Source organism: Conger conger, chromosome 6, assembly GCF_963514075.1.
Source record: "Conger conger chromosome 6, fConCon1.1, whole genome shotgun sequence".
NCBI classification, from domain to species: domain Eukaryota; kingdom Metazoa; phylum Chordata; class Actinopteri; order Anguilliformes; family Congridae; genus Conger; species Conger conger.
This window is the reverse complement of record NC_083765.1, coordinates 11,535,174-11,558,517: the sequence shown is the minus strand read 5'-3', so window position 1 is coordinate 11,558,517 and position 23,344 is coordinate 11,535,174. Positions and strand designations below refer to the sequence as shown.

At 43.4% G+C, this 23,344-nt stretch overlaps 1 long non-coding RNA gene across 1 annotated transcript; it reads right to left on the bottom strand.

Moving 5' to 3' along the window:
• Nucleotides 1-3,109: 3,109 nt before the first annotated feature.
• On the bottom strand, nucleotides 3,110-18,803 carry LOC133130348 (uncharacterized). The gene is made up of 3 exons (XR_009708951.1): nucleotides 18,715-18,803; nucleotides 10,914-11,047; nucleotides 3,110-3,627 (listed from the first exon to the last, which is right to left on the bottom strand). It is a non-coding gene; the product is annotated as an uncharacterized LOC133130348 (long non-coding RNA).
• Between the last annotated feature and the right edge of the window lie 4,541 nt (nucleotides 18,804-23,344).

The following is a 23,344-nucleotide window of genomic DNA, read 5'->3' as shown; positions in this document are numbered from 1 at the left end:
CAAATGTACACATTGTTTAATTTTTATCTTTGAATTATCTCGCGTCAATGCTGGGTAGATTTATTTCTCTGCTTTGCGTAGCCTATCGGAAGCTAAGACACGAAGGTAGCTAACAAGCTACCTTTTCAAACTGGGTTTTGCCCGTGTAACTTTGTGTGATGCAGAGTATGTTATAACATTTTATTGAAGAATGTATTAAAAGCAGTAGCTCCACGTGCGTTCTTGATTGGCAATTTCTGGAAGTATTCCACAACGCACGTGGACGTTTTACCCCCAGACCGGCGACCCAGACGATATGCCCCATAAATTCTCAATTTCAAAGTAATCCTTGCATCGCGGTATATTTCAACATCATACGTAACCATATGGTCAATACCATTACATTTTTGTTTTTTATCGTTACGGATTATGAAATTGTAACGATCTGAGTGTTAGTGGAAGTAAGTAGGCTGAAGTAATTAGTTAAATCACCTGGCTGAGTTCATGGGTGGAAGAAAAACATGTCAAGACTTACTTTCTGATCCCTGGACTTTCCACCTCTACATATGGGCGATTTAATTGTATCTGAAATACAATTAACGCAATATAAATATCTGCAATTTCAGGTTTATTTATGTTTTGGGAGTGGGTGGGGAGTGGTGGAGGCAAATTGAAATGCCTAAAAATGGCCATCTGAGCCCTGCAAAAAACTATATCAACCAAGCTGTTTGGTTGGCTAGTATTTGTGCAGAAAAACCTTGAGTGGAAAACCCACGTCCAAACTCCTGTCTGCTCTCTGCACAGGAAAATAGGTAACCAATGGCTCCATGTTGGCATGCTTCTGAACTCTCATTCCCGCAAAGACTTTCAGAAGAGGGTACACCTCTGATTCATCCAGCCAGCCAGAAAGGTCTGCAGGTAGGCCCAGGATTGGGCTGATGTGAACTTTAACATCACCCAAAAATGTGGTGTATCAGGTTTGTTGCTGGAGTCCTGAAACACACCTGGAAGCACTCTTGTCAGGTTGTTCGGGATGAGAAATCAGGTTTGCTTCATGTGGTGCCACATTGCATAACTGTTTCTGTGTGAGAACACCTAACAATGCTTAGTGTATGTTCCAGGCACCTGGCATCAACAAGAAAGTGGCCTGCACTATTGGCATCGCAGTAGACCGCCATCGGCAGAACCGTTCTACTGCGTCCTTGCAGGCCAGTGTCCAGTGTCTGAACGAATGCCACTCCAGGCTCATCCTCTTTCCCAGGAACCATTTCTGGACAGCCATTTTGTACTTTTAACCTGAAATATTGTATAAATTGAGCCGGCTTGTTAATGCAAATATTGATTCAGCAAAGCATGTGGCAGCAACTAAATCCATAAAAGCATGCTGACATGGTCAAGAGGTTCAGCTGTTTTTCAGACAAAATGACGGAATGGTGAAGATGTGATCTGAATGACTTTGACCGTGGAAAAATGTGATCTGAATGACTTTGACCGTGGAATGATTGTTTGTGCCGGACAGGATCGTTTGAATATCTCAAAAACTGTCTCTAGAGTTTGCGGAGAATTGTGTGAAAAACAAAAAACATCCAGTGAGCAGCAGTTCAGCGAGCAAAAACATGTTGTTAATGAGATCAGAGGAGAAGGGCCAGACTGGTCAAAGCTGACGGGAAAGTAATGCAAATAACCATGAATTAAAACCATGCTATGCATAAGAGCATCTCTGAACACACAATGTGTCAAAACTCTGAAGTGGATAGGCTATAGCAGCAGAAGACTAATAAGTCTAATAAATACTAAATAAAGTGCTCACTTATACACACGTTATTTTCTCACCAACAGATGGCAGCAGTGATACACAATTGAAAGGTGGTCATCGGCAGCCTCTGAAAGTTCCCTTTACCCTTCTCTTCAGTTCTGAGTGAGTCCACCATAGCAAGGGTCTCTTAAGATGCTTGTTATTAGGGTCTAGGAATATTCTGACCTAACGTGGTGGTGTTACACATCCAGAAAGAAGTGTCCCTGTATACAAGTGGGGACATGTTCCAGGTGTCCACTTGACGAACACTTTAAATCTTGAAATGATAATGAGACCTGCAATTGAGGTTTTATATTTAAAAATGACAACTGGGGACTTGCTGTGTGTTCCGAGTGTAATTCCAGTGCACAGTGCTGGCTCTGTAGGCTAGAGACGCAATATCAGTCACACAATATCACACAACATTACTATTAATACACCTGACTCGCGCTGATAACTGGTATTTAGTAAATTTATAAACACTTATTTTTGTGAAATATGCACATTGGTCTGAGGTAGTTTTGTTTAATTTGTAATGAATTAATTACAAATTACCAACATAAATACAGATATGTTACTCATTTGCTCAGGTTTTTAAGCAATACTGATGGTGAGGGCTTATACATTTTCAGAAATAATTCCCATTCTAGGCAGCTCGGATGGTGCAGTGGGTAGCACAGATCCACACATGGATGCCATAGAATGATGATCACACTGCAGCATGTGTATCAAGACAAAGACATTTTTATTTTATTTGACTGTATAACCATACAGCTTATGAGCAACGGATTTCATATCCTCCTATGGCAATACAATCAAATCCATCTATAAGCATCATAGTAGTCTGTCTGTCATTCATTACCAGAGTTCTGTTAATACAAAATGGAATCCTAGAATTTTTATTCAAGATAAAATAATCAGGAGATATGTCAATTTGTTTGCCCTGTGCCTGCAATGTATGATTGTCTGTATGTTTCCTTTTTGTGGCTTTGACATAACTGAAAACTGTTCTCATCATGGCACTCAAACCAAAATCTCCCAACAAAAAGGGAATCTAACTGGAATTTACCCCAACATTATTGAAATATTAAAGAATGTTGGCAGGCGAAACCCTTGTCTTGGTTTAGCCTGCCACGCAAGCTTTGAACACAGGCAGGCTGGTGTTGTATTAGCCAGAGGAAAGCTCTCCCTCTTTATAGGAAACTGGCTATCACAACTGGCCCATCACCACACTGCCTTTCTGCTATGTGTAGTTTGGATGTTATGAATAGAATCAATGCTGTTTTCACAGGGTTTGCAACATCACACATCAAAGCAGGGAAATTAGTTGTTGGTTCACCGCTTCACCGGTAAATGTTTTTAGTAAATGCTCAGAATCCTTTTTTTACGAATAGCGGATAGAACGACTAAATTATGCATTATACAGTATATTTGTAAAGAGATGGATTTTGGAGATTGCACACATGCAGACACAGTAGAACGATACCAGCAAAGATGGCATATTTGAAATAAAAGCTGTTTAATTGAGACCTTTGGGTGCAATGCTACACTCATATGTTCATTGAAACGGGAAACGGGCGTTTATTGACGCCAGCCGGCTCCCAATAATTGAATTATAGGTGTAATCAGCGGGGCGCTGTCTACGCCGATCGGCTGTGGCGCAGTTCTTCTGCCACAGTTCTTCTGTTCTTCTTCTGATCTCAGACAGCCTTGATCAAGTTTTTATGTAAAAAGGAAGCATGGACTTCCAGCAGGGCTCTTAGTTATCGATCGATTTGATGAATTTCTCATAAGCCGCTTCGTCCATCAGCGCATCCACCTTTGTTTGTCAACGGTCGTCTTGATCAGCCAACCTGAGACAAAAAAAAGACATTTTCCATATTTTTAAACAGAAAATAAAGACTTCAGAATATAATGTACAGTACTGCGTGCAGAAGTCTTAGGCACCCTAGACTTTATTATATATACGTTTATTACGTTAGGAGAAAAGAACACATTTGACATTTCTAAATATAAATTTTCCAAAAGATTTAATTTTACAGAGACATTTTTGTATTTAATTTTAAAAAGGAACATATTACTGTCAGCAATTGATTACTTTTTACATAAAAACTTGATCAAGGCTGTCTGAGATCAGAAGCAAGGAGCCAACCATAGTCTGCAGAAGAACTGTGGCAAGTTCTCCAACATGCTTGGAACAACCTCCCTGATTATTGTCTTATAGAACTGCAGGACAGCGTTGGCCATCTCAGAGAAGTGATGCAGTTTTAACACCAAAGGGTGGTCACAAAGAATATTTATTTGATTCAGTTCACTATTCTGCCAAATTACTAAAATGTAATTTATAGTATGTTTATTTAGGACCTTTCGTTTAATTATTTTTGAAAGAATCTTATCTGTACAGAATGTTATACAGGTGCCTAAGACTTTTGCACAGTACTGTATATACCTTTTTATTTTCAATATATACACAATATATTGAAACGGATACTTTATAAGCAATAGTAATGTAAACCAAAGGTTGGACCAGGCTGTAGGTTCAAGTTCACATGAACAGCTCACATACAGGCATTACTTCAGATACCATCCATGCTCTCTTTCTGTTATTTAGTTCCTTAGAGTACAAAAACAATTCAAGGCATTTCTTACTTTGTCTATGCCAGACAGTATGCACTTTCTGCAGACAATGAAGGCACAGTAAATAAAGAGCTCTAAATTGCTTGGTCGGCTGAACAGAGGTTCTCATTTGGATAGGTTCTGTTGCAGTTCAATCATTTATTGTGCTTGGCGGACCAGCTCTCGACTCAGTGCTGGATGTCCTTCACACCAATGATCAGAGCAGCAGCTCGGGGATAAGTGGGGTCTGTAAAACAATGTCCCCTGAATGTACTATGAACACACGCACTCGTATTTGACGTCACTGGAGACAGACGATTCACAGCTGATTGCACTAGATCTAAGGGGAGGCATGAAGATAGCCCTTTCTGTATATGCTGCCATCTTCCGTCTGGTGGAATACATAACTTTTCCTACATTGCAATATGGCCTAGATTAACACCCAGTCCATATTGCCATGACACAAGTGCTGAATAATGTTTCCATTAACATGCATTGACATGTGCTGGGTGGAAAGCTCACTGGAATTCTGGCATGTCTCTTTCTTTTGTTCACTGGATGGCCAGAGAGAACACATGACCGGTCATTTTGTCTTTTTAGCTTAATGCTTGAGTAAACATTCAGTTCAGTCAAGTTTTTTTTAATGAAGGGGCAAGGAATTCATAAAGAATTAGACACAAATTTTTGTGCAATGGCCTATTTTTGCTTCTTCACATGAATCCTTATGAAACTTTTAGTAGAAGGATCAATCCTGCACAGCACGCTCACCCTTATAATAACATGATTTGTTGACCAGGCCGGGGTTGTCTGCCAGTTCCATGTTAATTTCTGTTACCTCCCCACATTATTACCATGAAAATGAAAAGTTCACTGGAGGAGGATAAGGTAGCGGACAGATTACCTCTTCACCTCTTCCCCCGCAAATTCTGTCTCACTCCCTCTTACCCTCCCTCTCTGTTCATAAACTTAACCCCTCCTTCTCTCTTCACTGATCACTCCACCTGTCCATTCTCTCTTTCCCTTACATACGTCTTTCTGTCACTCCCATTTGGTTGGATTAGATACTTGAACAGAGAGAAAATCACTACTCTAAAAAAACAGTGTCTCAGCTGGATTTTCCATTCAGAAGCTGCTAGAACACAAATTAACGAGAAGTGAGTTGATTCCTCTAAGGATACAAATGCTTTATCGATACTGAAAATAACCAGATAGAGCAGGCAGCACTATCTGTTTCAACCAAGGGCGATGTAGCTAGATGTGATCTCTGTACTACATATCACACTATGTGATGTTTTTCACGTTCAATTTAAACTTATCAAAATATGATATAAGCGCTTCTTTCCAGTTTTCAATATAAATCTTCTACATTTCACTTCTCCTACAAAGACATGGAGATAGTTGTCTGAAAATGAGAATCTGTGATAATATCTGTTCCTTGAAAGCATACACAGCAACCAAGGGGTTATCTGTGCCCAAATATCACATTGGGAAAGGCACAGAAAACCCACAGCATACAGACACTTTTCTTCCTCAAGTTCACCAGTGGAAATGCGATTAGCACTAAAGCGAAGGTGAAAGCGAAGGTGAAGGAACCATAATCAGATGCTTGCAAAAACATGTGTTTTAACCCGATTTGTGCTTAAAAACGCCAAAAAACATATGCCCAAAAATAAATAGCATGTGAAATTGTGGAATTGTTGATGGGTGTCGGGTATTTGAAATAAATCAATGCACCTCACTGCCTAGTTTAGTAAGCAAAATGCAGTATTTCACACCTTACGAGACACATAATATAATTTGGAGTCTAGCTTAGAAAAAAAATGGTGGTGATATTGTCATCAAATTTTAAACAGGACTTGTCCAGTGTTGTGGTTGTGGTTCTGTTGTGTTCCTAACCACAGCCAACCAACTGCAAAACTGTCATATATGCTTCATTGTATTCCTCTGTACAGCATGCATTAACTAAACAAAGATTTGATTCACTCAAAATAAAGTTAGTTATGTATATTCAATTAAAATCTCCAGAATGACTCCAAGGCCAAACATACTATTCAGTGAAGCTATTCCAATTACATACCAAGAAAAAGCATTCACAGCAGTTTCCAACTGCAGCCTCAAATTGAAACATCTGAGTTTCAAGCCCATTTCAATTGACCACTACATTGCATAGCTGAAACCCAAAGCCTACTGAGCCTCACTGAACATGGAGCTGAATAAACAGCAGGGAGCTGGTGAATGATAAATATAATTAATATATCAGTGAGAAGATTCTAGGATGGGAGATTGACATACACTACTTTTGAACCTCTGTTGCACTTCAGACAATTTCTCTATAGTCAAATAAAAACTCCAAGCAACAGACACTCAGTTAGCACTCAGTACTTATGAGACTTATTTTAAAAATGATTGGTCTTCTGCTGCTGTACTACACAGCATTGAGGCAAATGAGAAAGGGTTAAATATGTTTTCACAACAGTTCTAATGGGACATGAAGTCCCATGGTGTATTTTAATGCCAGGTCAGGACTTCATCTCCCATAAACAACTGAAAGGTCAAATGCTATTTAACTTTTCTTTACACTGCTGTTCTAATGGAAAAAAATGGTTCTGTGGTAAGCTCCAAATGATGGCTTCATGGGTATAACCCTACAATGCGAAGCAATACCAACCCTAGAGTCTGTACATTTTGTGAATGACGCCATGGTAAAATCCTCTACTTTACATGATTTGAACCCAGGACCTCCTTGCTGTGAGGCGGCAGTGCTAACCACTGCACTGTCCATGCCGCCCCCATATGTAGATGAAACATCTAATTCAAAACAGATATCGGCTTTGGACCAGATTAAATCTAAACAGAAAGGATAAAATATAATTAACACATTCCACACCTGTCTTATATTGTGAATGCATAATGTAGGCCAGGGAAATACACAAATTACACATGGATAATATCAGCATCATGCCACTAATACCACTAAGAAACTATTCATGGGTACCATGTGACGTCACTGTGTTTTACCGCCGCCATCTTTGTGTCCGGTCTCAGCTGCGCGCCACAACCAAAACGACCAGAGAAGACGAAGGAAGATCCACGATAAAGTTGATAAAATATGCCCGGGATATGTTGTGCTGTTGGCTGTGACAACAGTCGTCAGAGAAACCCCGGACTACAATTCTATTTGATCCCAAAGGAGTTAGATCGGCAAAATAAATGGTTGGCTTCAATCAGAAGGGACCACTGGCAGCCAACGTCTAACTCCAGATTGTGCAGTCAACACTTTGTCTCCGGTAAGTTTAGCTACGTTTGCCCTCAACTTAGCTAATTATTATTTTTATCTTTTAGCTCCCTTTGCCAGGAAAACGCTTACAAAAAATTTTAACATGGTTAACTTCAGTTGCCATATAATTAACGTTTGCAATGTCATGTCAGTCTCACATTTACAACTAATCGGGACCTACATTATTTACACCGTACCCATGTTAGGGTCCTGTGGTTAATGAATCATCCTCACCAAAGTTGTAAAAATACAATTGAATGCTTGTACCTACCTGTCCACGGCCCTATGTGGAAAAAAGTAATGGTTAGATTTATTACACTAATATTTGTTAAAAACGAAACTGTTATTAAACCCAATAGTTGTAAACCTACCCTTACTTACCTCTGCACTTAATTAAATAGACTGTACTTACCTGCAGTATATATGTGAATATGAGAGAAAAAGATGAAAGGGAAATTACCTTGCTCAGGTTGGTCAATATCTTGATAGTATGCACACATTTAATATTCTACCATTTTTGCCACTCTGTCTGCTTAGGAAGAAAAAATGACAACCCCATGAGCCCTGATTATGTACCAAGCCTGTTTGCACACACATCAGCTGGACAGCGACAGAAAAACATCTATGCCAGCAGTAGGTTTGAGCATACCCAGCAGATGAAACGCAAAAGGACTGAGACTTTGGCCCCGAGCAGCGATGACACTGAGCATGAGTCTGTGGCCCCAACTAGCACCAGCGATGACTCCGAGCATGACAACACTATGGAAGTACGGGCAGAATGCATGAAGGATGAGCACAATTACTCCCAAGCCATTCATAGCCCAGGCATCCTGAGACCATGCTCGAATGCAGCCTGCCAAGCTACAGTTGTGGCATTGACAAATGAGTGTGCACGACTTAGAGCAGAGGTTCATCATCTAAAGGAAAAAGTTGATGAGCTGTCTTTGAATGAAGAGACCTTTAAAGGAAATGATGACATGGTACAGGAACTCACAGGCCAAAATAACACGGTTGATGATTGTTGTTGAATTACTTAGGTTAATTGGTGACTCTAAAATGACCATATGTGTGAATGTGTGTAACTGTGTGAATGTGAGATCTCGTATCTCAATGGGACCTTTCTGGATAAATAAATAAAATACAAATACTTACATGTCCTGTGATCACAAATATATTTTTTGTTTCCAGATGCCATATATTGGTGTCGTTGACCCATCCTGCAACTGAGTATTGATAGGCATCCGTACTCTTGAAAGCCTTAAGGCTGTCTCCGGTGTATGGGGATGGATTATGTATCAGATAAATGTAGATGTCGGGGAAAGTAAGTTGGGGCAGACGCTTCGCAGATTTTAAGGGACAAAATAAAGTTAAAGGTAATAAATAATCGCCGTTTTTTCCAAATATCGCTTTCTTTCTGTCTCGCTTAGATGCGCTGTATTCGCTGCCATGACGGTCGAAAAGTGTCAGTTGGACACAAATATGGCGCCGGGCATTCCGGAAGTGACGTCTCTGGTACCCATGAATTCATTTTTTGTTAACTTTGTCACCCTGAAGGACATCCCTCTCTGCTTGAAACAAATGCTTTTGAATGGGGTGAAGATGATCACTAAATTAAGATCAACCTTGACTTCTAAGGGTATGAGCACACCTGAATCATACCAGGAAAACACCTTTGTTGCTCCTACGGAATATGGAATCATCAGAAAACCTGCAGGAACACTGTTGTGTTTATATTTGTCCATCTACTTTCATATGGAGCCTGATCCCCCTTCTTCTCTCCCAGCATTCTCTCTTTCCTCATCTCCCTTCACTCATCCTCTCTTTCTGCTCCTCCCACTCGCCCAGTCTCCTCTCCTGTGTGACCCTCCCCTCTCAGAACAGACGTCTGCTGTGCTGTGTTCTCTCACCTTGTGCTCGCTGGCTCTGTGCTAATGAGCCCGTCAGCTATCAGAGGACAGGGCTTGACTGGGGCACTCTGCCAGACCTCTGGAGGGAAAAGCATATTGCCAGGCACAGCACCGGCGAGACAACACACAGCAAACGGCGGGTGACAGCAAGACACCCAGGGGCCGCTTGGCCCGGCAGCGGCTGGCTTCAAAACGAATTACCGCCAAACCACGGAGGAGCCATCGCGAAAGGCTGAGGCACCTCTCACCCGGACCTGACTGCAGATTTCCCCCAAGTCAGCTAATCCAGCTCCTCGCTCAGAGGAAGCAGTGCCTGCTTCAACCGCTCGGGTGGGTACCATGCGCGGGGCAGGGGAAAGGCCACGCACCATTATTGGCCATTTGAGGTAACTGAAAAACCTGAAATCCTTGTGAAGTGCATTCACATTCCCGCCTCACTGGCTGAGAAGGAGGGTTTATGCGGGAATTATAGGGCGGGCTGAGTGCCAGCGTGTGTGGGCAGCGGGGGAGAGAGGGTGGTGAGTCCCATGTGCCCCTGTTAGGCAGTTGTAACTGTCAGGGCACAGTACCAGCAAGCCCGGGCCCAAGTCTACAGGGGAGGTAACAGATGTACTCAGAGCATGTGAGGCCAGTGGGCTTGGGCCACTGTGGTTGGCTATTCTTAGACCCATTCCCCTGTTATGTGGTCATAATGGCATATGAGGTAATAACAATCAAAATGGTGGATCTCCTTTGCAAAGAGACACAGAGATATGAAGAATATAAGAGGCGAGCAACCGATCTCTTTACTGTAGGGCAGCAACTATGCCTGCAAAAACTGTAGTAAGCCCTATATATGGATTACGTGTAAATACATCTATTTTATAAGTATTATATTTCTCCTTGCAATTTTAGAATGTCCTCGTGGTGGTGGCACTTATCCAGAATTCAGTGTATGTGAATTTCCAGGGCAAGATCATGTTGATTCTTCAGGCAGCACATGCTGCAGGGTACCAGAGCTGCCAATCACAATGTACGGCATGAAACTACATTGCTAAGAAGACCAATCATAATGTATGCTGGGTAAACTCAGTATTCCATACAGTATGGACAACTTATCTACTGCATCTAAACCCCAATATGTCCGCTTGTCATCCTTACTTCATGGAAAGAATTTCCATATTTCCGCACCAGATCAGATAAAGCTGAAAAGCTGGCATGTTCAATGCAATACAAGGTGACATCCCCCCCCCTCCACCCCAGGTGAAAAAATAAGATGTAACAACCTGTGGATAAAGATAAGATACATGTGTCTTCCCTGTGTTAATTCAGTTAGTGAGAGTGAATGAGTGACACATACCTGTCGTAATCTTGACATATCTCCCTAATTGCTACCAAGGCCTCCAGGTACTCATTGGCCTGGTAGGGGTTGATGTAGTGCAGGGAGCAGCTGTTTCGAGGGTCCCCATTGGATGCTGTGAAATCAATGGCCACCTAGGATGACAGTAGGCGGTACTGTAAGTGCAATGTTCAGTTCATGCATGGCAACAGTCATGCTGATTCATCTGGGGTAGGTAGAGCTAGCAGAGTCATTTGTGACATCTACTTAATACATGTTCTGCTACCAGGAATGTGGCTCCTCAAAGCTTCACAAGTAACTTTGGAGGTAAACATCCATACACTATGCAGGAGCCATTTTAATTATATGACATGTGAGGCAATGATAAACTGTATGTGCCTGTGACCACAGAATTTCTATAGTAACCAGATGACCAGCTTCTGCATTCCTTTCTGAATGCCTTCCCCACGACCAAATAGGCTACCTTGACTTAATGTATTCACCAATGGCAGTACACTCGTAGGGAAACAATAAATGTCTTCAGCGTATCGATAAATAAATGTAGCTAGAGCATTATATCACCAAAATAATAACATATCAAAAAGTATAATAGGATACTAACATGATCCAGAATTTTACAGCAACAGGGTTAGCCGTTCATTTTTAAGCAGCTGAAATTAACAGCGATGCATCGCCACGTGGCAGTTTCAGCACTGGACAGCAAATAGCTTAAGCAAAATCTGGACAGCAAAATCCTTTCGGTAGTGGCAAACCTCTCAGCCAGTTTGGATGTGCTGTCTTTATATTTTTAAACGAAGTGTAGCTACTGTAGCGTAATCCAGAAGGAAAATCAATAGCCGCGTTTATATGCAGAATATTACTTAATTCCGAATAATTTGTTCCGATTGAACATTCAAAATGAATACATTTGATCCGAATAAGCTATGGGTTTACACGACAGGCATTTAATCAGAATAAAACATTTTTACATGGGTAGAATGATCTCGGGCAGATACACAAAACACGTGTACAATATTTGCATCTATCCTGTTACATTTCAGAAAAATAATTATTTAACTAAACGAGAGACGAGCACTTTAAAGTTCACCTTAAATTGAAAAGTTTTTTTATTTTGGCTTTTAGCCCTTTAGCAGTAGGCGAACGTCCATCTGCCTACATTTGTAGTTATTTTTATTCATGGCTTGATGAAAACCGGACCTGGCACTGGACCTATGTGAAGGGATACATTTCATCCCCCTCCTTCAAACTGAAAGCCTTTGCATCAGGATGACCAAAAAAGGGAAAGAGGCAAGAGTTGAACACTCAGTAGAACTCGGTTGAAAGAAGAAAATGAGAAATTGAGGAACTCCTGTGAGGCGTTGCGCAAGGCACTGGACATATTTGAAGGGGTACATTTCATTCCCCTCCTTCAAACTGAAAGCATTTGCATCAGGATGACCAAAAAAGAGAAAGAGACTAGATTCTGATCGACAGCCGACGCTCCTTAACCTACCATTAACCCACACGATTAAAATGCACTTTTTAGATTATAGATCATCTGTCTGCAACCCATTTTTTTAAAAATACCAATACAACAAATGTTTTCTTTATTCCATAAGGGATTTAGACTATTGCAAAAAGCAGCATAACAACTGAACAAGGATCCACACATTGTAGGTCTATCCTACCAGCAGCGCTGCAGGCGGAATAAAGCTTTAAAACGGGCAACGGGCATAACAGGTTAGATCTCCAGTGTAGAAAAGTTGCCTATTTGGAACTGATTAAACGAAGGCCTAAATAGAAAACATTAGCCATGCTTTTGGGGAAAATTGTTTATTTGCCATCTTCCCAAGAGTCAGCAAGAATACTGTAGGCCAGCCGCAAGCGGCTCTTTGCCCGGTTTCATGCGGCTCTTACGTTCATATCGAAGTTTGTATTTGTGTTTTTCTAATTTGCGTGTTCGCTTCGCTTGAATTCAATATGGTATTTTCGTCAAACGTGCATGTGCGTGGGATGAAAATACCTCAAAGTTTCCCAGTAGGAGCAAGATGATTTGAGTAAACAATTTGTGTCAAGTTCGCTCTCAAAATGGCAGGGAAAAAATGCACAGCAAAACTAAAATATGAAGATGAACACAGGACGTTTTTAACAGAGTGGGAGAGTTTATATTTTTATATTTATATTTATATTTTATATTTATATTTTATATTAATTTTTTCCAAAAATTTACGAAGCACTCAGAGACTGTAACGCTTGCATCTTATCAACTGGCTTGGAACATTGCACGGGCTAAAAAGCCATACAATGAAGGAGAGTTTATTCAAAAATGCCTCGGTGATGTTGTTGAAATCTTGACTCCTGAAAACGACAAACTAAAACGAATGGTATCAGGCGTCCAATTGTCCCGCCACACTGTTGAACACAGAATATCGGACATTAACCCTCTATTGCATAGCGTTGCCATATGGCAACAATTACTTTATCTCAATTTTACTAAAAGGCTGTAATATAAAATCCATGTGTTTCTGTTTAGTTGTGAAATGGGGGGCCTTTATTTTGAATGACAGATAATTGATGACAGCAGGAACCAGGAAAGCCCTCTTTTCCATGACTCATGATGCTGTGACGTACATGGTCTGAGGGCACTCAAAATTGACAAATTCTTAAATATTTTAGCAAAATTCCACCAAGAAAAAAATCTAAATACTATCTGAGGTAAGTTAACTTTCAATTTTCATCATTAAAAACAAACTTAGATGTTATATGTTTTTGTAAAATGCTAAAATGAATTTGTTGCCATTTGGCAACTATATGCGAATATGGAAGTGATACGTGTGCATTCAACCTATTGGACTGCAATTAACTTACATAGCTCGAGGCTATGCTGAGACTATGTGTACAACTTTTGCTTATATTTTAAATGGAAAAACATTATTTTTATTTATATTTTGTAATTTCAGACATTTTCTAACTCTAACATATTATCTGGATTTCATCCATAGAACATGGAAGCCAGCTACTTCTATGGGAGAGGGAAAGAGAACAGGGCAGAGTTAGCTCTTCCACCAGAGGAGAGTGAGGATGAGCGAGTGGACAGTGATGAGGACAATGATGTGGATGTGAACCTGGATGAGAGCAGTGACAGTTCAGAGTCAGAGTCAGGCACAGATACAGAACCAGAAGCAGAGCCAGAGGAAACAGGTAGAGGTATTAGATAGTTCATCCTCTAAGGGGTGTGTGCGTGTTTGTGTTTTAGATAGACAAAATAAAAAAAAAAGTCAAATAGTCGCTTTCCATCGTAGTTATTTACAATATGAATCCTTATTCTAAATTTCACCAGGTGGACCAGTGAGGGACTACATACAAAACCTGAAGTGGCAGACAAAGAAAACAATTCCACCAGTGCCACAATGGAAAGGCTCTCTCCCAGAGTCAATTGGAGTATTATAACCAGTAGCCCAGCTGACACAGGACGTCGTCACGACGTCGCAGTAAGGTGATATATTGGTCACGGGTGACATGACCTTCTGACGACGTCGTGACGACGTAAGCTGTGTACATACATCTACTGATGCCTCTGGACACATCTTCAGTGATGTTCCTGGAATCATCAGGTGTTTCGGGTCTTTCAACATCATACACCCTCCTCCAGGTGACCCAACCGGGGCTGATCAGACCCCGGCTTGTGTCCAGATGGCTAGCTACCATGACTCCATGGCTCTCCTCTTTTGAGCCACAGCCATCTTGAGGCTCTCTCTGCCGCATCGGTGGTACTGCGGATGGCTCTCCTCTTCCTCTCTCCCACGATGCCTAAGCTACTGAAGGCTCTGGCTAAAGAACGGGCTGCGAAACCCCTGCATCCGACCTCCACCGGAAGACACCTTGCTCTCCACCCAGCCTGCTGACAATCACTGACCAGTCCCGCGTACTTTGAGAGTTTCCTCTCAAAGGCTTCTTCCAAGCGATCTTCCCATGGGACCGTCAGCTCCAGCATCACCGCTTGCTTGGTGGACTCAGACACGAGGACAATGTCTGGCCGCAGGGTGGTAGCAGCAATGTGACTGGGGAACTTCAGCTGTCGTTCGAGGTCCACCAGCAGCTGCCAGTCTCTTGCAGAGGTCAGGATGCCAGCAGATGTTCTTCTGGCAGGGGTTGCCTGCTCCCCAGCTCTGACAAAGGCGATGGTTCTCTTGGAGGGTCGGAACTGCTTTGCCCACAGAAGTCCAGCGCTGATGGCTTCAGCAATGGTCTTAAGGACTTGGTCATGCCTCCAACGGTACCTTCCATCTCCAAGTGCCCTGGTACAGCAGCTGAGGATGTGTTCTAGGGTTCCTCGCTTGGAACACAAGGGGCACGCTGATGTCTCTGCTAAGCCCCATGTGTGCAGGTTTGACGGGCTTGGAAGCACGTCGTAGACTGCCTGGATGAGGAATTTGATGCGTTGAGGCTCGGCTCTCCAGAGCTCAGTCCACGTCACTTTCCTCTCCATCGCATTCTCCCATCTTGTCCAAGCTCCCTGTTGTTTCATCCCCACTGCCCTGCAGGATCTTGTCTCCTCCTCTGCTGCTCTCACCTCCTCCTGGACAAGGCACCGCCTCTCCTTTCCCCTGGTGTTCAATTGAGGAGTTGGGAAGGACCCTAGCCCAGCTCGGCCCCGTGTGACCACTCCCACAAGGTTCCTGTGACGTAGCCTGGCCTCTGCCTCTTGGACAGCATCCTCTGCTCTCCACTTCCTGCCAGTCCTCACTTGGATCCCAGCGTTGGCCACCTTTGGGTCACTCGAGTCCCTATACTGCACCACTTCTCTAGCTCTCGTCACCTTGAATTCCTCCTCCAAGGATCTAAAGGGCAGCTGTAGCTTGTTGTTACGCCCATAGAGAGCGATGCTGCTCAGGCTCTTTGGTAACCCAAGCCATCTTCGGAGGTGTTTGCTGACCTTCCTCTCCAGGGTCTCAACCGCTGAGATTGGGAAGGCATAGACAAGGAGGGGCCACAGGATCCTGGGGAGAATGCCGTGCTGGTATACCCAGGCTTTAAACTTCCCCGGAAGGCCTGACTTGTCCACGGTTTTCAGCCAGCCATCCAACTCAGTGCAGGTGGACTGAATTGATGATGTGTCTCTCAGAGAGCTGTCAAAAATCTTGCCCAAGCTCTTGACTGGCTTCTCTGTGATGGTAGGGATGGCTTTGCCTGAGATGTTAAACCGGACCTTGTCCTCCACCCTCCCTTTCTTCAGCACCATAGATCTTGATTTGGCTGGTTTAAAATGCATCCGGGCCCACTCCACCAGCTTCACGAGACCCTTCAGAATCCACCGGCAGCCTGGGACTGATTCTGTCGTGACTGTGAGGTCATCCATGAATGCCCTGATGGGTGGCTGCCGTTGACCGGATTTTGATCGGGGCCCTCTGCACTCTGGCTCAGCAGACTTGATGAGCATGTTCATGGCAAGGGAGAACAGCGTCACAGAGATAGTGCACCCTGTGATAATGCCAACCTCCACCTTATGCCAAGATGATGATGTTGCTCCTGAAGAAACCCTCATCCTGAAGTTGTTGTAGTAGTCAGCGATGAGGTCTCTACACCTGCTGGGGACATGATGTTTCATCAGAGTGAACTGGACCAGCTTGTGAGGAATGGAGCCGAATGCATTCGCCAGGTCGAGCCATAACACTGACAGATTGCCTTTGTTCTCTCTGGCCTCCCGGATTAGCTGTGTCACCACACCGGTGTGTTCCATACAGCCTGGCATTCCTGCAATGCCACCCTTCTGGACTGATGTATCGATGTAGGTGTTCTTTACCAGGTAGGTGCTCAGCCATCTGGAAATGGCACTGAAGAAGACCTTCGCCTCGACACACAGCAGGGAGATGATGCGGAACTGGTCTAGCTGGGTGGAGTTTTCCTCCTTCGGGATCCACACCCCTTCAGCCACTCGCCATTGTTCTGGGATCTTCCCCCTTCTCCAGAACACTCGCATGAGTTTCCACAGACGCTGTAGGAGTTTGGGGCAGTTCTTGTACACTTTGTATGAAGTGCCACTTGGTCCTGGAGCAGAGCTAGCCCTCGCTTTGCGTACAACCTCTCTGACTTCCTTTAGCTGCAGCTCCGACTTGTCGAACTGCACTTCGGGTTCAGGGGGGTCTATAAGGATGTCGCACTCTCCCAACTCCTGCTCTCTCTCAGGATCGCTGTACGTCCGAGTGAGATATGTCTTCCTGCGAGGAGACAAGTTTCCCACTGCGCTTCTGCCCCAGAAGGTCCTTCATAAACTTGAAGGGGTTGGCGATAAAGGCGGCACGTTTACGTGCCCTCTCACGACGCCGCCTCCGATGCCACTCTGCTCGGCGGAGAATCGTGATCTTTTTCCTTAGGATGCTCATTAGCTGGGCCAGGCCAATGCGCTCCTCTTCTCCTGCCACCTTGTGCTGGGACTTAAGCGTTTTCATCTCCTGCCTGATGTTATGGATCTTAACAGCTCTTTGGTTCTTTGTGTAGGGTGTTCCGGAGCTTTTCTTCTCCTCTTCACCGAACCGTTCAGCCGCGATGCTGACAACGATTGTTGTCATCAGTTGCAGCTTTCCGTCGGCCTCTCCCTTTGCTGTCGCCTCCAGAATTTGGTCGACATCGTCATCAAACTGCTTCCACAGTGAAGTCATGCTCGCTGCAGGCCATTTGATCCGCCTCCTGACAGACTTGATGCTTGAGGGATTAGTCTGCAACACTTGGAGGTTCTGGGCACTGTGGGGTGACTCCGGGCCTGGCCCCTCCTGCGTCTCACCAGGTTGAACACCTGTGCGTTGTGTTGCTTCTGCTCCCATCGGACATTTCATCCTTGCTCGGTGGATCTTCAAGCCATGGATGTTCTTGCAGACTTTGCCGCATGTACACTGCTTGCTCATAGTTGTTTGTTCGTTGCCTGGGTCAGTTGCCGTTGTATCCGTCCAATTGGGGTGCTCGTCCTCCCCCCCTCTCGGGCACCCCTGGGGGTATTTTTCCATTAAGTTCATCGTAGCTTGTTTGGGCGTCCTCCTCTCAGAGGACACAGACTACATCTTATTCAAATAATGCAGTTATTCTTGGCAGTTGGTGGTTTTCAGTGAGAGAGAAATTAGCAAAGCATTTTAAGTGTTATTAATATTAGTTTTATAGTAGTATTTAGTAGTTTAATATATTATATAGTGTAGTAGTTTTTAATACAGTAAGTAAGTTGTTACGTTTAGTGTTTTAGTATAGGTTTTTGTATTTTATAGCGTAGCTTAGTATAGTGGTTAACGTTATTATAGTGTTAGTGTGCAATAGTTTTAGTGTTGATAGTGTTTTTTATTGTAGTGCTATAGCAGGTTTTTGTATATATATTGTGTACGTTTCTGACCATCAACATCAATTTCCCCCTGAAGACGATTTAAGGTGAGTATTTTTGTATGAAGTCATACTGTTAACGGTAAGTATTTGCTGTTAATGCGGGTATGAACACTTTAAAGTTAGCTATCTCATGTTTCCTATTTGAATTACCTCAGAGCTAGCCTAATGGCTAAAACTTTAGCCGTTGGCTCTGAGGTAATTCAACTTAATCCAACGCGTTACTCGAACGAATGAACTAGCGAGCTGGGTGCAAATGTTAATATATCATCCATGGCTTTACGTTACTGACGGTGCAGATACGGCTCTTCAAGGCTGCTTTTCCTCTCACACATTAAATTAAATGAAGGCGATCCCGTTTCAGCGTCCCTACGTAGTTAACTAACAAGTCGTATTAGATTTTAGTCAACGATTTTACAGATAATGTGACACTAAAATCATTAATCTACACGAAGCATACCCTTCTGTATGAGATAAACAACTTAGCACTTCCACAAATTCCTCTTATCCGCATTAAAGTGAATCCGCTCTCTTCAGGTGGTTTTTGTCTGATTCTAAAAACAGTACATGTGAATCCTGGGAAATGGAAATGCCTGAGTCCAATCAGTTCTGACGTAGCAAACTTTTAAGTCACATGACTGAGCTGTTTCCGTCCCAAAATTTACCCATGAAAACAGCATTTTAAGCTGGAAGTCTAGATAGGCTTACAGCTAAGCATGCATTTATGCTTCCATTTAGGTGCAGAAGAACCAAACCAATGATGATCATTGGAAGCATCAAACATTACTCTAGTATAAAAGTATTATAATATTAACCATCAAAGATCAGTTAATGTAGAAAATGCAGTATGCTAGTATGTAGCTGGCATACTAGCTGAAATATCCCAGCAAGCAATCTGATGGCCTACATCACATTATCACTTGGAGTTAGATTAATGCAATGAAACAAATAGGCTGATAATTTTTATTTTGTGAATCTCTTTTAAGAATGGAAAACAAATGAAAAGTGGCAAGGAGAGAATACATTAGGCGATGGGGGGCAGCAAAGAGTTTACTTCGGGGCTTTTAGCCCCTTGTGCCCAGCGACACTACATGAATCAGGATTTGATTACAAAATATGCAACAGTATTTACAGATAGTCTATACAAGAAGCAACATTATTTACAATATGAAAGTGTGTAGGTATGTGAAAGTGTGTGACGGTATGTAAATATGTGTATACACTATATTGTGTCTATGTGTGTGTATGTGTATGTGTGCATGAGATGGGCAGAATGTGTGACTTGGTCGGGGCCCTGTTGAGATCTGTATTTACAGTCCCAGTAATAGTATGTGAACATACTATTGACTGCAAAAGGAAGAACAGTTTTACTCAGTCCAAATGAGAGATTTGTTATTATTGCCATATCAAAACACACACTTGCTGTGTCATCTTTGTGTTTGCCTTAGGATGAGTGAGGAAAGACGGGAGCGAGCTAGAATATATCTTAAGACTTGGAGGTCTGCAAGAAGATCGCTAAAAAAAATTGGCATAGCTTCAGGTGTTCCTCATGATCAACCTCTGCCAGTTCCATCCCATGAAACAGAAGTTGAGATGGCGGATGATTCTCCTTCAGACATGGAGGAAGTCATTGACTCATCCTCTGAGGATATTAGTGAACAGTCTGTAGAGGACACGTGGAAAATGATTAATCACTTGAATGACACAACTCATACCTCAGACTTTGAAGATGACTTGGAAGTCAATGAGGGTGTGTCGTCATTGGCAGAGGAATTGGCTACATGGACCAATGAGTGTCAAATCAAACACAACGCAGTGGACAAATTGCTGAAGCTCTTACAAAATCATGGGCACAGTGAGCTGCCTACCACTGCCCGTACTCTGCTACAAACCCCCCGAAAGATTGATACTCAGAAAATATCAGGGATGGAGTATGTATACTTTCCACTGCAGCAGAAACTGTTAGAAACATTAGATAAGTACCCACAGGAACAAACAGCCCACCTCAACACACTAAAACTGTCATTCAATGTCGATGGGCTTCCTCTGTTCAAAAGCTCTAGAACCAACATGTGGCCTGTCCTCTGCGCTGTGTTACTGGATCCAGTCAGCATTTTCCCCACAGCCTTAAAATCTGGTGCTAGACGACCAACAGATCTAGATTTTTTGAACGAAACAGTTAGGGATTTGGGTCAACTTTTAGAACAGGGGCTTGAATACAGAGAGACAACAATCAAGGTTCAGTTGATTTGCTTTGCTTGTGATGCCCCAGCACGAGCAATGATTAAGAAAATTAAGCAATACTCGGGTTACTATGGCTGTGATCATTGTCAACAAAGGGGGGAGTGGCTGGGTAGAGTCACTTACCAGGAGACAGACAACCTGGAGTTAAGGACGGATGAGGCATTCAGAAGCCAGACACAGGCAGAACACCACAATGGCAAAACACCGCTGACCAACCTGCCTATTGACATGGTGCAATGTTTCCCGATCGACTACATGCACCAGGCCTGTCTTGGTGTCATGAAAAGGCTGCTCTTAATATGGACAAAAGGAGAGAGGAGGGTTATGGCGCGTTCCATTTACCTCGGAAGTCGGAAGTCGGAGCTGGGAATGACGTCACACTCGAGTTGACCGCATTCCAGTAAACAACTCGGATAACCAAGATGGACGCCTCCAGGAAAACGTTTGTTGTGCTTGCTCTGTCGGAATACAGAAAACTAATGCATCAATATGAGGTCCACCACAAAAATATTTAAGAAGATAGAAGACACAGAAGGTATTGTAACGGACTGAGTTCTTGTTAGTGTTTGTTCTCCAGCGTAATTCAGTGTGGGAAAAACGTTTGACTGCATTTTATTTGGTTTTTAGTCGGTCATTCCGTATCAGTAACGTTACACAAAGGACGAGGGCTCTTCAGAATATCTAACATTTCTGATACAATTTATTTAATAGTCTTGGACCAGGAACACAGAATTAATATTATTATGATTAATAATATGATTTAGGTTACTGATATCAGCTCTACTGCGGGCAAAACAGCGAGTCATCCTGAAGACTGGAACTGAGCGGGAGGTCATGCTGAACATGGATGACTACACTTTTGTGTCACGTTTCAGGTCTGTCTCATCATGTTTTATGTTGATTTATGTTTTTTCATGTTGTCTTAGTCATGTAGTGCCTTATCATGTATTATGTTAGTCTAGGTTCGTCATGTTGTTTAGTTTATTTCTTGTTACGATTTATTTTCTCGTCATGTCTAGTTATGTTTCGTTACGATTATATTACCTGGTTATGTTGAGTGATTATCGTCTTAGTTTCGCTTTGTGTTATGTTTCGATTTATGTTTATTGTTACGTTAACTGGTCGTTGTTATGCATACACTTTTACATGTTTTTCCGCAAACCTTGCGTTCCGCCTTTTCTCTCTCTCTCTCTCTCTCTCGTTCTGTCCTTCACTCCCCTAATGTTTCTATTTGTCTATTTACTAAAACTACTAACGCTAGATCAGGATTGGGTAGAAACTAACAAGACTAATCATGTGTTCATGTTACCTTACGTTTCTCGTGCATGTCATTTACTAATTTACTAATGCTAGGGCAGGATAGGTTTATTACTAACGATTACTAATCTCCTTGTTAAACTTGTCATCCATCGCACCTGTTTTCCATTTCCTTGCTACGCTCTAACTAATTGTCTACACCTGTCTACACCTGCATTTATAGCCCAGTCGCGCAACTGTTCACTGCGAAATTGTCTGCCTCTGTTTACCACGCAACTCTTGAGCATTATTTACTGTTTGATTACACGTTACGATCCACGCCTGTTTACCGACCATTGTTTATTGATTTCTGTTTTGTGACCATCGTTTGTTTTTTGACTTCGTCCTTGCCTACCATTTTTGTACTTTTGCTTCGCTGATTGTTTCATGATTGTTTCGACTCCCGCTTCGTCCACGACTACGCCTCTGCCTGCCGTCCGTCTGTTCATCTGCCCCGCTGACAGCTCTCCTGCTACCGGACCTCCCTGCACGTCTACCGACTACGAGTTTGCCTCTTCCCTCGGCACCGTGCTTTTTGTTTGTTTACTTTTTGTTTGGCTGGATCTACGTGTATGGACTTTGCTTGTGTTGACTACTCTCCTGGGATTCGTCCCGAATAAAGCCCTGAGGGGTCTTTATATTACTATTGTTTCTGAGTCGTGCATTTTGGGTCCAACCCCCACGCACCCGTCTCAGAACAATTTCGCCACAATGGACCCTGCTGACTCTACTGCCATGTTCCACGCCCTCCAGGAACAAGGAGCCATCGTCCAGCAGCATTCACAAGGAATCTCCGAGCTTCACCTGGAGATTCGTGAACTGTGTGCGGAGATGAAGAAGCTCGCTGTCGCGGTCCTGCTACAACCACGGGAGGAGCCTACCCACCCACCCACATCCCCAGCGTTCAACCCCATGCAAACCTGGCAATTCCGGGAGCCCCAACAACCCCCCCCGGAGAGGTTCGGTGGAGAACCTGAGAGGTGCAAGGCTTTCCTACTCCAATGTGACTTTGTATTCAGGCAACAGCCCCAGACCTACAACAGCGACGACCGTCGGATAGGCTATGTGATGGGACTGCTGAAGGGGAAGGCATTGGACTGGGCTACTGCAGTGTGGACCGGGGGTTCATCTCCTCCTCGTTACCCGGCCTTCGTCGAGGAGATTCGGAAGGTTTTCCAACACGCATCCAGCGACCAGGAGCCATCCCAGAGACTGATTGCTCTGCGCCAGGGACGGAAGACCGCGGCAGACCACTCCATCGACTTCCGCACCCTCGCGGTGGCCACTAGTTGGAACGATGCGGCGTTGGCGAATCTCTTCCTGGCCAGCCTGAGTGAGACGCTCCAGGACGAGTTGGCGCGACTGGACCCCATCACCCAGCTCAACCAACTCGTGCGCACCACGATCCGCCTGGACAACCGTGCCAGACTACGCCGGTCGGAGAGACCGATCCTTCCCGGCAACCCGTACCCCAGGCAGGGGCCAAATCCTCGACATGAGGAGCAGCAGTTGGAGGGACCCGAACCCATGGACATGTCCCGGGCCAGTAC